Genomic DNA, 12188 nt, shown 5'->3' with positions numbered 1-12188 from the left:
TGGCACTTGTGCTCTCATAAGGAGTGCATGATGTCTGTCCAGGCTCTGCTAGCTTTCATAGTCTCTGTTGGGAAATCGGGTGTGAGTCTGATTGGTCTGCCTTTATATGTTACCTGACCTTTTTCCCTTACTGCTTTTAGTATTCTTTCTTTGCTTTGGGCACTTGATGTTTTTACTATTATGTGTCAGGATGTATTTCTTTTCTGGTCCAACCTATTTTTAGTTCTGAAGACTTCTTTTATGCTCGTGGTCATCTCATTCTTGAGGGTAGGGAAGTTTTCTTCTATGATTTTGTTGAAGATATTTACTGTGCCTCTTTGTTGCTACTCTTCTCCCTCTTCTATTCCTATTATCCTTAGGTTTGGTCTTCTCATTGTGTCTTGAATTTCCTGGACATTTTGGGTTAGGAGATTTTTTTTTTTGCATTGTCTCTGGCTGTTTTGTCTATGTTTGCAATGTTGTCTTCTGCCCCCGAGATTCTCTCTTCGATCTCTTGTAATCTATTGGAAATGCTTGCTTCTGTGACTCCTGATTTCTTTTTTTGGTGTTCTGACTCTAGGGTTATCTCTTTTAGCATTTTCTTTATTGTGTCAATATCTGTTTTAATTTCCCTCTTCCATTCCTTTATTTCTATGTTTCTGTTTTCCTCTAGTTCTCTGAGTTCTTTGAGTGTTTTTCTTGTTTCTTCTTTAAAAGCTTCTGAATCTTTTTGCTTTTCCTCTTTTTCTTGTTTAAGTATCTCTATCAGCATCTTGAGGTATGATTTCAGGTCTGTGTCTTCTTTTTCTGGAGTGTTTGGAATTCTGATGTTTGCTGTTATGGGAGAGCTTGGTTCTGGTGTTGCTAGATTGTCTTGGTTTCCTTGGGATATACGCTTTCTCTTTCCTCTCACCATTTTGTTGTCAGTGATATGTTCTTGCCTTTCCCTTGTATCTGGTCTGTGTCCCTGGTTCTCCACTGGTCCAGGTGTCAGATGGGCCGAGCCCTGTTCTATGCCTCAGAGTTGTCGGGTGTGAACAGAAGTTCCGAAGTTCTGTTTCTGGTCACTGGATCAGGCATGGCAGGGCAGGGCAAGGCAGGGGGTGCACTTTCCGTGTGCACTTCGCAGAGATCTCTCTGCTCCCCGGCAGCCCAGGTCTCCCACCCACCAGTTGCTCAGCCTCTACAAGCCTCGGTTCCGGGTGGCAGATGGGCCAGGCTCCGCTCTGTGTCCTGAAGTCACCTCCGGGTGGAAACAGAAGTTCTAATTTTCTGTTCCCAATCGCTGGATCGGGCAAGGCAGGGCAGGGCAAGGCAGAGTGTGCACTTTCCGTGTGCACTCTGCAGAGATCTCTCTGCTCCCCGGCAGCCCAGGTCTCCCACCCACCAGTTGCTCAGCCTCTACCTCAGTGAATGATTTAAACCCAGAGTCAATGAAATGAGGTGGGTGGCAGTTGTTGGATGTATACTGACTGCTTCCTGAACAGGTATCTTCTTAGGATGATTTACTTTTAATGAAAATAGACGGAAAGATAGATAAAACAGTCATAGCATATTTCCACTACACTGATAACAATGACCACTCTTGATTTGCCTTGTAGGCAATTTCAACGTTTCCACAGAGGTTTTATGTGTAAGGCATAGGCATTTTCTCTCTCTCTCCCTCCCTCCCCCTCTCTTATTTTTTATTCTTCTCTTATATATTACATCCCTCCTTATCCAAGTCTCTCCTCTCACCTTACCTTTGTCACCCCCTCATCTTGCCTCATAAAAGAGCATACCTTCCAAGGGTATCAACCAAATATGGAATAACAAGATACAATAAGATCAGACACATACCATCACATTAAGAATAGATAAGCAACCCCACTAGGAAGAAAAGGGGCCCATGAGTAGGAAAAAGAGTCAGAAACAGCCTCTGTCCTCACTGTTATGCATCTAAAAAGCAGACCAAGTTACACAACCATAGCATATATGCAGAGGCCTAGATCAGACCCATATAGGCTTCCTGATTGTTGGTTCAATCTCTGTGAGCTCCTATGAGACTACGATAGTTGATTCTGTGGGCCAAGTTCTTGTGGTATCCTCAAACTCTTACAATGTATGGCTCTTACATGCTGCAGGATTCCCTGGGCTCTTCCTATTATTTTATTGTGAGTCTCTGTTGCTGGATGAAGTCTCTCTTGTTGTGATAAAAATGAAAAACAATCATTGCGATTGGTTCCTACATGGATTCTCACTCCATGTGCATCCATGCAAGCTGCAGGCCACACATTCACTCATCCTGGCTGTTTCTCCACCACATGGTCCATGAGTTGCCTGCTCCTGGCTGTCTCCCAGCTGGCTGCTCTCATACACTGTCCTCTTTAACCTGGTAAAATCAAAGTTCCAGAAACTAGCAATTTAGCAATTAGATGTCTAAGTTAAAATTTCAATCCACAATTTATCCATACTATAAGCTTACATCCAGTTGACAAAATATAACCCCCCCACTTAGATAAGACAAATTGAATTTTAGAAACCCTTGACAATCCTCTTTTTCTGCCTCCATCTTGATTCTCCTCTCTTCCTCTCCTCCTCCCTCCTTCCTAGACTTTTCCCGCCTACCCTTTCTTCTCATCCAATGATAGGCTGGACCTGCCTTGCTGCATAATGATATCACCCTACACTCTTTGATGACCATTATGCTAGGCTCTACTGTCAACACACCATGCAGGCATGACAGACTGGATTTGTGGCTGGGTTTGTGTCCCAACCCCTCTACTTGAGGCCTTGCCTGTAAACCAACATCCATTTTAATTCTTAAAATATACTGGATTACATGAGACCACTTGCACACAAATATATAATGTACTTTGAGCCTATCTTGTCAAACCTGCTGCTTAATATTTCCTCTTCCTTCTCTCACATTAGTCTTTCTTTCTTCCCTAGATAATTTTACTTCTACTTCTTTTATTTTTCATGTATTTTCCTTCCCATCCCCTTTAAAAATTGGATATATTTTATTTACATTTCAAATGATATCCCCTTTCGTGGTTTCCCCTCCATAAACTCCCTATCCTATAAACCCCCTGTTTCTAAGAAGGTGCTCCCACCCACCCAGCCCCTCCTGTCTCCCTGCTCTGACATTCCCCTATACTGGGGCATTTATCCTTGGCAGGACCAAGGGTTTCTTTTCCCATTGATGCCCAACAAGGTTATCCTCTGCTACATATGCAGCTGGAACCATGGGTCCATCCATGTGTACTCTTTGGATAGTTGTTCATTCCCTAGGAGCTCTGTTTGGTAACTTCTACTTCTAAGTGCATATATGATTTTATGTATCTATAAAATATCAACAAATGAAAGAAAACACATGATCTTTCACTCTCCGAGACTAACTGAATTCACTTAAGTTGCATTCATTTTTCTGAAAGTGAAATTACTTCATTTCAATTACTAAGAAATTCATTTGTTTATAGAACATTTTTTGCCACCCATTCCTATGTGGAAAAATACTTATTTCCACAATGTAGTTAAGTGAATATCAGTGTAATGAGCATTGTTGTGTAAGTATCTCTGTGCTGTATTTACTTGAAGTCATTAAAGCAAACATTCAGGAACAAGTAATCAAGCTGGGTCAGATGGGAGATCTGTCCTTAATTTTGTGAAGTACCCCAATATCAGTTTCTATAGTGGCTGGACTAGTGTATATACCCACCAGCATTGTATAAGACAAACCAAACAGTCTTGATTCTTGTATCCAGTTGCAAAGAAGATATAAAAATATTACCCTGTTCAAAAGATGATTTTGGCAAAAACAGAACAGCCCTCTGAAAGAAGAATAAAATTGAACCTGATATAATATGAAAATATCACCTCAAAGTAGACCTAAGGCTGTGGTCTATAATTCAAAACTTATATAAAAAAGCACAAAGAATGTATTTCATGACATTTGATTTGATTTCTTGGCTGTGACACTAACACCAAAACAATAAAGATAAAAATAGATACATTGCATTATATCAAGCTGAAAATCCAAACCAGAAGTTTTGGGAAACATTTGCAATCCCAGCACTTTTAGAACTGCAGCAGGGTGAATCACAATTTGAGAAATCTGAGATATATAGCCCATAGAGAGACTTTGCTAAGAAGAATTTCACAAAGGAAAAGAAAGCAAAGACGGGTACATGAGAGTGTTTGGAGGGAGGAAAGTTAAGGGAGAAATGATGTAATTATAATATAAAAAATAAAAGAAACAATAGAAATTAAACAGATGACAAAAGTAATGCAATCAAGTGAAAAGGAAAATATGGAGAAAATACTTTCAAATAATAAGAGTAGTAACTGTAAAATACATATAACACAAGGACAAATATTCTGTGTAAAATTCAGGCAAATAACTTTAGTAGATATCTTTTCAAAGATATACAATTGGCCAAGAAGCAGATGAGAAGAAGATTAGCATCACTGATAACTCGGGGAATGTAAAGGCAAAGTGCACTGAGCTACCATTGCATGCATGCATCAATACGGAGAGAAAATTCCTGGTGATGTTTTAAGTATTTACAGGAAGATGGGGAAATTGGAATTATATTCAATGTTGGTGAAGTGTAACATGGTACAGTATGAAAAGTCAAAAATCAAACTATCACATAATCTAGTCATTATACCAGAAGAACTGAAAACAGGGGCTGTGGTATATGCTTGTAAACCTGTGTTTGTAGGACTTATCAAGACAACCAAACAATAGAAATATGCATATGTTCAAAGGCAGATTAACGGAGAAATAGCACAGATACATACTATGAAATAGTAGTCAGACTTTGAAAGCAAGAAAAATTATGAGCGAACCTAGAGGACAGTATATTAAATGTAATAAGCCAATAACAAAAAGACAATGTATGAATTCATTTGTATAACGTATGAAAAGCCATCACAGTCATAGGCAGAGACAGTAGAATGGTAGGAGGCAGGGGATGGACAGACAGGGGCAAGAACAGGTTTTCAGTGGATCTAGAGCTTTTGTTTCAATAAATGAAAGGTTTTTAGAGAGTTGTTCCACAACAATATGCAATACATAAAATAATTATACGCTTAATGCCTGTAACTACAGATTCACAGGATCCAATATCCTCTTCTAGCCTTCATGGGAAACTGCACTTACGTGTACATAACCCCAAACAAATACATACACATAACTTCAAAATCACTGAAGAACATTTAAATGTGGCCATGAAATAAAATTGCAGGTGTCTCTAGAAGAAAGTACCTAATTATACTACCTGCTGTCAGGAGGATGTTGAGAAAGGACTGTCAGAAGAACAGAGCACAGATTAAAGGGAAGGTATCAAGAAAGACAGGATGATGAAAGTGCCTCCCTCACAATGGAAGAATGAAACACATAGGCTTGGTTTCTAGGACATATGGAATATTTTAATAGGTGTTTCCTAGAAGACACATATGTGTTCAGTTTTTCTTTTATACTATTCTAATTTTCTTTAAGAGATTTGGCCTTCATATTGCACCAAGAGTTAAGGGGATTATTGCCTCTCAGGTCATGAAGATGACAACCAGAAGCTTTGATGTTTTTCTTTTTGCCTCACTGCCTCCTATACCCTTTGTGTCACTGCTACTGATAAACAGAGGGAAAAGAAGAAGATTGAGAACTAGCATTGCTACCACCAACCCCTCTCTCCTGTACTAGCGATCTTGGCTCTATCCCCAGTTTACCATTGCTAAATTGTTTGTGCTCCATCGAAGTGTTGGTTGGAAGCAGAGGCTTTGGGTCAGACCTGATCTCAGTTCCAGCTGCATTATCTAATGTTTATATGAACCACTCTAAACTCCAGTTTCATAATCTATTAAAACCCCAAGGGTTTGTGAATAACAGAAGGAATTTTTTTTTGTTGGTGCTTTTTAAAATTTTTGTTATTAGATACTCTGTATTTGCATTTGAGATGTTATCCCTTTAATTTCACTCCCATCCTCCCTCCCCCTCCATTTTCCTTCACAAAGGTGCACTCCCCAGCAGGAATATCTTAAAGTATCTAAAATGGTGTCTGACTCACAGTAGGTGTTCAGAAAATATAGATTCTCCTGCTGCAAAGTTCTCTGCATACTTTTTTTGGTAAGGTATGACACTGTGTCCACACTGTTGTAGAAAATTTTAATCCCAATTCAGAGTTTCTATCCCATCTGTGATCATTCAGTTCCCAGATAAATCACACACATACACATTTTTTTTTATTTAGAATTTAAGCCTCAATCAGCACTAGAGCTGGATAGTTATGGACTCTCTATGCTATTAGAATCTATCTTTTCTATCAATAACCCAAAATTATTACTTACTACTTACCATGTTTAATCTTGGGTGCTCTTAACTCCAATTGGTAAGCTCTCAGGGCCACATTCTTATGACTACCTAACCAATATTGGCTTTCCCTTCCTCCTGCAGATTTTTCTTCTTTTTCCATTTTTCTTTTCTCCAACCAGGTTACTCCAATCTCACCTACTTCTTATCTGTCCAGTAATTGGCTGTAATCATATAAAATAGTCAGAGCCTGAGTCTCATTTATTTTTTAACTAATTTGGGATACAATTAAATTGGTGATAATACATTTTGGTGCCCAAGCCATCATGAGGGGAGATGGACAATGAAAACAAGACCAGGAGAAACAGCAAGTATCTACTGAATATTACTGGGGAGGTAGCCAAGAAAGTAGTTAGAAGAGTAGATTAGGGGTAAGCTCATAGTAATTGTCAAAGCCAAATATAATAACCACAGTCCTAGTCTCATTTATTTGTAGGCTAGGTGGGGATAAGCTTAAATTGGTTGCACTACACAGCTGTTCTTTGTTTTAATTGCAGGTCCAATGACTAGTAGGAAAGGTTGTCTCTAGAGTCTTAGCCTGGATAACTAAAGATTGAAATTTGCTACCTAAGCAGTTTTTAGATCATTCATTTTATTGCTACCTAAGCAAAGAAGGGTGCCAGCCCCTTTAAACTACAGCAAAGACTGGCAAATGCACAAAGCCCTTCTTGTGCAAATTTATTCCATGAAGACTTAATTTAAATCAGAAATTATTGATGGCCCTCTTTATATTTGTCTACATTCTTTGGCATACCAGAGGATCTGGCAAGCTCTGTACTTCACAGATGGGCTTCACATTAAGAAAACCTAATAAAAGAAAGAACAACCCTCTGAAAAAAAAATCAGAGAATATTGTACCTCCTCTTTAGGGGAATTATAGTATTATAGGGTTATATGCAAGTACCAGATTATTCTTGAGTGCCTTGTAAAGCTTCAAGCATTCTCTTATTTTTTCATCTTTTACTTCTTAAATATTCAGCTACTAAGACATATAGAGTCTCAGAGAGAAGCATGTATGTATACAACTTCAGGAGGTAGGAGGTAGAGAGACCCACTAGAATGTACCAGAGACCTGGGAGGTGAGATACTCTCAGGACTCAAAGGGAGGGATCTTAGATAAAATGCCCTACTCTGGGGAGGGGGAACTTGTAGAACCCACCTCCAGCAGAAAGATGGGGCATCAAGTGGAGGGATGGAGTTGCCATCCCATAGTCAAAAACTGACCCATAATCGTTCCTGTCTGAAAGAACTGCAAGAACAAAACTGGAGAAGAGGAAAAGGAGGTCCAGGGACAGGTCCAAATTGGGATCCAGCTCAGGAAGAGGCCCCAAGACTTTACACTATTATGGATGCTATAGAGTGCTTACAAACAGGGGCCTATCATGAGTGCCCTCTGAAAGGCCCAACAAGCAACTAAAAGAGTCAGACGCAGATACTTATACCCAACCAATGGACAAAGACTGGTTACCCCTGTGGTTGAATTAGGGAAAAGCTGGAAGAAGTTAGGGAGGAGGGTGACCCTATAGAAAGAATAGCAATCTCAACTAAGCTGGACCCTGGAGATCTCTCAAACACCAAGCCACCAATCAGGCAGCATACACCAGCTGATATGAGGCCACCAACACATATACAACAGAGGATTGCTGTGTCTGCTTTCAGTAGGAGAAGATGCATTTAACTCTCAAGAGACTGGAGGCCCTAGGGCGTGGGGAGGTCTGGTGGAGTGTGGGTGGTATATGAAGACATTCTCTTGGAGATGGAGGGGGGTTGAGGGATGTGGAACAGTGGGAGGGTGGAGCATGAGGGGGATAAAATATGTTCTGTAAAAAAGATTAAGGAATAAATTAAAAAATATCTAACTGTGGTTTATAGAGTTACTTGTCAGTGATACCACAGGGAAAATAATTGTTCTGCCCACACAGAAGACACAACTCCCTTTACAGTGACTCATCTTGCACTCAGCAAAACATATCCTGCCTAATATAAGGATGTATGGGATATATAGGAATATAATTGTCACTCCAAACTCTCCAAAGTCTTTTTTTCCCTAGTCAATGTCATTTACTTGCCTTTTTCAGGGTTAGAAAACAATGAATGTACAAACAAAGGAGATTTCTAAGAAAAGGTTTGTAGATACATATGATGGCTCTCTCTACCTCCACCAAATTTTATCCACAAAACACAAAAGAGCCAGTGTTTTTTGTTACCTCATTGTCTTCATAAAAATAAAGCCATGGGCCATTTATAGAAAGAGAATGAGAGAGGGAGGGAAGGTATTGTAAAACTTCTTGAGGACTTTTTAAGAGATCGCTATCTGGACACTAGATAAAATAGCAGTGATTTTTGTATTTGTTTCTCAGAAACAACCTAATATTAGTCCACTTGAATCTTGTTGAGTCTCTCAGCAAAAGAAGAGTTCAGTCTCTTCTCAATGTATCTGCCAGCCCATTATATATCCAGAGAAATTAAATAAGATAACACAAAATGAGATCATTTCCACAAATGATATTGGGATAGTTTAAAACTATTGTTAGAGTTAATATGAGTTTATACCCATACACTATATCACCAATAACCAAAACTAACCTGAATTCTATTCCTATCACCCAGTTCCCTGAGTTACATTCCCAGCACAAGATATTGTGGCTCACATCTTCTGTCACACCATCTTCAGGGGATCCAATGTCTTTGTCCTCCATGGGAATACCCATGAATGTGCACATAGTCCCCTGCACATAAATAATAGACCGAACTAATTAAAAAGTTAAATAGCACAAATGCTCTGAAGTATTAAAAACTGAGGCTTGAGGCCAGAGAGAATGCTGAGGAATTAAGAGTCCTTGCTGTTCTTCCAGAGGATCGGACTTTCTAACAATCACATTGGTGGCTCACAACTCTCTTTAACTCTAGCTTCAGAAGACCCAACACTCTCTTCTTCCTTCCATTTACACTTGCACACATTTAGCATATACTCTAATTATGTATGTGTAATTTGAAACTATTAAAAATTAATGCTAGGTAATAAAAAAGGAGAAAATAGAACTTATTAAATCCATGATGGTAATATTTGATAAAAGGTAGAAGCTACATTACAAAGGAAAAATCAGGTAGCATTAGATAATAAATCAGTACATCTAAAATGCATAAAAATTAGGCAACTAGTTAATTGAAAAAATAGAGAATTCATTTCATACCTCAGATTCTAGACACATTGGAATGTGTCTAGATGGATGTTAGACACATTGAAAATCTGTGGAAGTTTACGCAAGTTTCCTGGGTAGTGACTGAAGAATATGAAGAATGGCTACATACGCTGAAACCCCATTAGTATATTACCATTGGAAATGGTTCATTCTTGCCAACAATAAATGAAGCACAAATTAAAACACTGATGACATGTCACATTATACCTCTAAAAGTAGCAACAATAACGGAACAATATTAAAACCAGTGATGAGACTTTTGGGAAAATTGAAGCATTTATACATTTCTAGTGGCATTATAAATGGTTTCAGTCAATTTGATTAACACTCTGGCAGGATTTTAGCAAGAGCCATAAAAATGTTCATACCTTTTCACTAAATAGTCTCACATTTGGGCACTTGTTTTAAAGCTATAACTCAGGAGAAGGAAAGCAATATGTGTTATTTATTATAATGGAAATCTGGAAATAACCCCAATAGGGGTTATAGAGATGCTATAAACTTAGGACATTTAAAAATTAATAGAATTACATAAAACCAATAAAGATGATTAATATAAAAATAATGTGTTATATAGAAAATATACTGGCTGGTTTTGTGTCAACTTGACACAAGCTGGAGTTATCACAGAGAAAGGAGCCTCAGTTGTGGAAATGCCTCTATGAGATCCAGCTGTAAGACATTTTCTCAACTAGTGATTGGGGGGGGCAGCCCATTGTGGGTGGTGCCATCCCTGGGCTGGTAGACCTGGCTTCTATAAGAAAGCAAGCTGAACAGGCCAGAGCAAGCAAGCAAGCCAGTAAGTGACATCCCTCCATGGCCTCTGCATCAGCTCCTGCTTCCTGACCTGCTTGGGTTCCAGTCCTGACTTTCTCTGGTGATGAACAGCAATGTGGAAGTGTAAGCTGAATAAACCCTTTCCTCAACTTGCTTCTTGGTCATGATGTTTGTGCAGGAATAGAAACCCTGACTAAAACAGAAAAGTGTATGTAAATTATCAAATAGGTGAATTAAAAATAACAAATTAACTTAGTTTATATTAAGAAGATCCAATGTGAGGAAGCAGAAGTAATTAAGTGGCAGAGTGTTTGACTAGTAAAAACAAGGTCCTAGGTTTCATTTTCAGCAATACACATACATACACACAGAGGGAGAGAGGGGGGAGGGGAGGGGGAGAGGAGGAGGGAGAGGAGAGTGGTAGAATAAAATGAATTTTCTGGGGCTGGAGCTCACCAGTAAGTATACTTACTTCTTCTATGATGAAGTCTAATATTGACACAAATTCTTGGCAGTTGATTAGGATTATAAATATGTTAGAAATAATAGATCACACATAAAGAAAAAGCCAGATTTAAAGTTAAAGAAATATGCACATGCAGAATCTCTGATTTGTTTTCATGTTGTTTAACATTGCACAAAGGTAACAGAAAAGGATCTATGAAGTTGGAATAGCTATGAGAATTATATCTCTGTATAAACGTAAAACAATATAGGGGGACGAAGCACAATAGCTTGGTAGTTAAAGCAGTTGATGCTCTTACAGAGAACCCAAGTTTGTTTATGTATAACAGTTACTATTTGTAAGCACTATGTGGGGACAAGACGATTATTTAAATAACTTTATCAATATATATATATATATATATATATATATATATATATATATATATATGTGCAACTTTCTGAGCCCATTTATTATTGTTTCTTATGCATACATGTTTAGGGATGACCACTTGGAATTGGATAACCAATTAGTAGGCTTGTCCCTAGAGAAGACTGATTCTCTCTCTCATGGTACCTGTTAATTACTTGTTCATTTAGGGGTAGGGCCTTATAAGTTTTTTTTTTCCTTTTTGAGACTGATCTTTATTATTGTAGATGAGGCTGGTTTTAAACACACAGAGGTTCATCTGTCTCTCTCTCCTTAATTCTGGTATTCAAGGCATGTACTACCATGTCTGACATTAATTTTTTTCTTATATGGAAAAGCAAGTGAGTAACTGCAGAATCTTTCAGATCCTGTGTTCTAAATGGGGCTACCATCTATAAAAGGGCAAACCAAGATTCTTGAGGAACATTGTTATTTCCATTTCAGTGAAAAAGACAAGATTCTCAGTGTTAAAGAAATGAGATACAAATGGAATACAGAAGAGATTGGCTGTATAATCCTGAACTTAAGATAAAAATACCACTATAAAAACAAGAGTTATTTTATCTTTACATGCATTTTCTCTTTGTTGGTCTACTGAGACAGCCCAGAGGCAACAGTGAATGTATGAGCAGCATGCAGCCTCACTACTCTGATTTTAGCTTTGTAATATATCATAAAAAGAAACCAAGGTTCTTGGAAAAATGGTTGATTTTTTTTCACAAAATCAACAGTTGGAGGCAAGAAATGAAGATCTGTCCAAAGCATCTTAATATCCTATATGTTAGAACTAGCCTAGTCATTTGACTTCTGTCAAAATGCCTCAGGCGTCAACTAAAAGAAGCACCACTGGAAGAAGGTATACATTTAAGTATAATAATGATAAAAATTCAATAGTTTGAAATGCATTATATTGTTTAATTAGTAAGTTTGCACTGCTTTTTAAAAACAACTGAGTTCCCAGCCCTCCTCTATCTACACATGCATAGGCATAGTTGAAGAATGA

This window comes from Micromys minutus (genome assembly GCF_963924665.1).
Source record: "Micromys minutus genome assembly, chromosome: X".
In the NCBI taxonomy this organism is placed as follows: domain Eukaryota; kingdom Metazoa; phylum Chordata; class Mammalia; order Rodentia; family Muridae; genus Micromys; species Micromys minutus.
This window is presented reverse-complemented; position numbering follows the sequence as displayed.